Source organism: Lathyrus oleraceus, chromosome 2, assembly GCF_024323335.1.
Source record: "Lathyrus oleraceus cultivar Zhongwan6 chromosome 2, CAAS_Psat_ZW6_1.0, whole genome shotgun sequence".
Classification (NCBI taxonomy): domain Eukaryota; kingdom Viridiplantae; phylum Streptophyta; class Magnoliopsida; order Fabales; family Fabaceae; genus Lathyrus; species Lathyrus oleraceus.
In genome coordinates, this window is record NC_066580.1 from 101,732,607 (window position 1) to 101,737,263 (window position 4,657).

Consider the following 4,657-nt stretch of genomic DNA (forward strand, 5'->3'; position numbering starts at 1 on the left):
AACTCTCGACTGCAGAGGAAGTTGGGCTCAAAGTTGAATGGATTAAGTTAGGTTCTGCCAGTATATTTGGCTATTTGTTTGAGAGCAGTATCTTCGGTATGGACTGCATTATGGAGAAAGAGATTACCTTTCTTGTCATACAAGCACTTTGGGAGGACCTGAACTAACCCAAATTGTCGAGCGACGAGGTTGGGTTGGTAGGTTATCAAAGTAACTTGAACCTTTGAAAGGTTGACTCGAAGGGTTTGAATCATGGGATTCAAAAAGGCTTCCCAAATCAGCAAGGATTTTGTCTTCTATTTCTTAGATGGAGAGGGGAAGGTCTTAGTAAACCACTTGGGAACGGTTTTCCTGAAGGCGAACGGGGCCATGCTCGAAGTGAAGATATGGCGCTTAGAAACCATCATGATATAACTCATGAAAGTCGGTTGGAGAGCTTGTCCTTCATCACTGGGGTTCAGTTGAGCTAATCTAGGGCCTTCGACCCTTTTGTTTCGGATCTCTTCAGCATCCTCGTCGACGAGGCCTTTGTTCGGAAGGTTGGCCTTAAAAGTGGCATTGAGCCAAAGTTGCAATAACCAAAAAGGGCCAGACAGGAGAAGGTTCCCTTTGTCCCCTAAATTCTTCAGTTGAGCCACTCCATCGCTCAGAGATTCATAAACGCTTGCGAGGATCATCTCACTTAGGCAGATGTCATGCCCCGCGTGCAGTTGGTTCGCCAGAGTAAGATATTTCTTGGCAACTTGTAGGGATTTTGAACAAAAAACGGAATGGGACAACCACAAATCCAATAAAGCTATGTGCTCCACGTCGGAGACAACGTCAGTATCTTTATCATGGTAATGAGCAATGCGTGTTGAGTATGCTGCTTTGGTGGTCGAAAAGATGATGGTATCCATAGAATCGATGTCAGGATCATAAGTGTGTCTAGTGGGCTTCAACCCTGTGATGGCGGCCATGTCGAAGAGGGTTGGGGAGACCATACCACAAGGAATATGGAAGGTATAATGTGTACTGTCCCAGAAGTACAACGAGGAAATCAACATGGGAGTGTTGTAATCTAAATTCAGTTTGGACAACATAATCAGGTCATATATTCCTATGTTTTTCCAAGCCTGGGCTTTCTCTTTCTCTACTTTGGTTAACCATTTTAGGTAATAAGTAGGATCTTTAAAGGTGGGAGTATCACGGAAGGCTCTAAAACCATTATTCATAAACCTCAGATCTATAATATCCCCATCCTGAGGGTTTTCAGTGGAGGTAGTTTCAGTTCTAGGGTTTTGATAACACCGAAATTTACTGTATTTTCGACTCCGATTTCACATGAATTCTAGTTGTTTTTTTGTTATTTTGTTGTGTTATTGCTATTTTTTCCTTTGTTTTCAGGTTTTTACTTTAATCGGAGCCCCGATCGAGAAAAGGAGTGAAAAAGAGCTAAAAACCCTAAAATTCAGCATTTTGTACTTGTGGCCTACCCCATGGCTGGTGCCATAGACCCTGTCATGATGTGTCCAAGCTCAACTTCCCTCAACAGCCACGTTCCCCACTACTTCCACTAAGGCGCCTCAGATTGGCCTTGTGGCGGGCGCCATGGCCTTGTGGCGGGCGCCACAAGAGGAAACGTTTTTCCTCCCATTTTCAAGTTGAAGGGCATCCTTGTCATTTCCATCTTTTTACTTGCTTATAAATAGAAACTCGAAATCACTTTTACAATCATCCAAACTTAGAGAAGAGGAAAACTCAGAGCAACTTTATTTCACTTAGGCATATATTCAGTATTTTAAAGTGGTAATCGCTTCGAATTGGAGTGTTATCACAATTGTGTAATCGAGTCTGTGATAGAGTCTGTAATCGAGATTGGAGCACTTCGGAAGGAAGTTAATCCTGCCGCCATTTTCATTTCCGCTTTGCAATTTACTCAACCCTCCGATTGGAACAGGTTTTTATTACTTGTCTTTACTTTATTTATTTCCTCGCACTCGCTTTAAATTATTTATTTCCTCGCACTCGCTTTACTTTATTTATTTCCTTGCACTCGCTTTAAATTATTTATTTCCTCGCACTCGCTTTACTTTTATTTATTTCCTCGCACTCGCTTTACTTTATTTATTTCCTCGCACTCGCTTTACTTTTATTTATTTCCTCGCACTCGCTTTAAATTATTTATTTCTCGCACTCGCACTACTTTTATTTATTTCTCGCACTCGCACTACTTTTATTTACTTTCCGCACTCGTACTACTTTTATTTAAATTAATGCACTTTTACTTTACCATGTCTAACTAAATCTATAAGGTTAGAATGTAAGAATCGTAATTGAACCGATAATCCGTATAATTGTTCGTAGAAGCACTGAAGGGCTATTTTAACTTTCAACTTAAGTTTTCCCGCACTTCAATTCCGTTGGGTAAGATCGAAAGTCGTCCAACATCTATTTAAACTTAATTGTTTTTAACTATTTCAAAAACAGCGAAAGCGCTTTGTTTAGTTCATTAGGAGTTTTTAATTTAAGAAGAAAAGAGATTTTAAAACTATTTTCGGACGCGTTTATAAGTTTAGAGTCTGGTTCATAAGAACCTCTTTTGGTTAAGAAATCCAGGCTATAATACTTTTCAACTTAGTCAAGATACTATATTTCTTAAAAATAGGTTTACTACTCTAACGCAATGCGCGCCTTTTTATAAGTGACAATAAGAGGGTTTGATTAGGGGGTACAACTCGGTTCTGAATACGCGAAAGCGACAGTTCCTATTAAGTTAGTTCTTTTCAAAGTAGGAAACATTGCCCATAAGTAATTCTATTAGCAAGTACTTGGATTATTAATTGATTACGTGAATTACATTTGAACCTGCCTTTATTAATTAATCTTTATTCAACACTTTACTTTTTCATTGCACACTCCAAAAAAAACACCTATTTTGATTGCCTTTGATAAACACCATAACAATAGATAACAATAGATTGACGCTTGGTCTCAGTGGATTCAATAATCTTTTATATTACTCTGATGCGTTCGTATACTTGCGAAAAGCACGCATCAAGTTTTTGGCGCCGTTGTCGGGGACCAATTTCGTCAAATTTCATTTTCCTGTTGTTATATCGTTTAGATTTAGGCTATTTCCCGCCGGTCAATGCGAAGAACTCGCAGCACCGGAAGTTTAAGCTTAGTATACCCTCTGGTGGAACCTAAACGTTACGCTCGTGCACGTTTATTCTTTCATAGAATTAAGAGAGCTATGGCTGAAGATCAAAACCAAAGACCTCTTAAAGATTTCGCTCAACCATCTAATGAAGAACCTAGTTCTAGTATAGTAAACCCAACCATCCCAGCTAATAATTTTGAACTTAAACCATCCCTGTTGCAACTAGTGCAACAGAGACAATTCGCAGGTCTCGCTACTGAGAACCCAAACCAACATTTAAAAATATTTCTTCAATTAGCAGACACTTTTAAAACCAATGGAGCTTCTCCTGAGGCAATACGTTTAAGATTATTCCCTTTTTCCCTCAGAGATAAAGCTCTATCATGGTTAGATTCCCTTCCACCCAATTCCATTACGACTTGGGATAACCTTAGAAGAGTTTTTCTTGCTAGATATTTTCCCCCGAGTAAAACCGTCGTTCTTCGAAACCATATAACTAGATTTACCCAAAACCAAGGAGAATCGTTGTTCGAAGCTTGGGAGAGATATAAAGAGTTGTTACAAGCATGCCCACATAATGGTTTAGAAAATTGGTTAATCATTCAAACCTTCTATAATGGACTTCATTACAACACAAAGATGACCATCGACGCTGCCGCAGGCGGTGCTCTGATGAACAAACCTTATCCTGAAGCTAGTGCCCTCATTGAAGATATGGCTCAAAACCATCAATCATGGGGAGTCGAACGAGCGACAGTTGAGAAGAAGGAAGCCCAAGGAGGAGTGCATGAACTAAGCTCTATAGACATGATGCAAGCTAAAATGGACGCATTAGCCCTCAAGGTTGAGCATATGTGCATAAACCTGAATACTGTAGCCGCAGTTTCGTCAGATTGTGAGATATGTGGAACCAAAGGACACCAATTTACAGAATGCAGTCTATTAAACGAAACCCACTCTGAGCAAGTGAACTACACCCAAGGGAACCCATATTTGAATACTTATAACCTTGGATGGAGCAATCATCCAAACTTCTCCTATAAAAACAATAACCCTGTCCAAAATAATGCACCTCCGAGACCTAGTTATCAAGCCCCAAGATCGAAACAACCTATGCAACCTGTACCACCAAAGTCGAGCCTTGAGAAAATTATGGAAAATTTTATCACCGTTCGAACCCAACAAAACAAGGAGTTCATGAACCAAAACATTCATGTTAACGAATTGATTACTCACTTAGGAACCAAGGTTGACCAAATAGCTACTCATACTAAGATGCTTGAAACCCATATCTCTCAGGTAGCTTTAAACCAAGCCCCTCAGGCTACACCTGGAGGACAATTCCCTGGACAACCTCAACAAAATCCGAGAGGATAAGCCAATGCCATTACCCTACGAAGTGGGAACGCTTATGATGAGCCACCAAACCCTAGATTAAGTGAACCCAAAACTTCTAAGGAATGTACCAAACTCACGAACGAAGTAAAGGAACCAGATGAACCTGAAAACCAGGAA

At 40.0% G+C, this 4,657-nt stretch overlaps 1 non-coding gene across 1 annotated transcript; it reads right to left on the bottom strand.

The window, feature by feature from the left end:
* Positions 1-3,619: 3,619 nt before the first annotated feature.
* LOC127124141 (small nucleolar RNA R71) lies at positions 3,620-3,726 on the bottom strand. The gene has a single exon (XR_007803771.1). It is a non-coding gene; the product is annotated as a small nucleolar RNA R71 (small nucleolar RNA).
* Between the last annotated feature and the right edge of the window lie 931 nt (positions 3,727-4,657).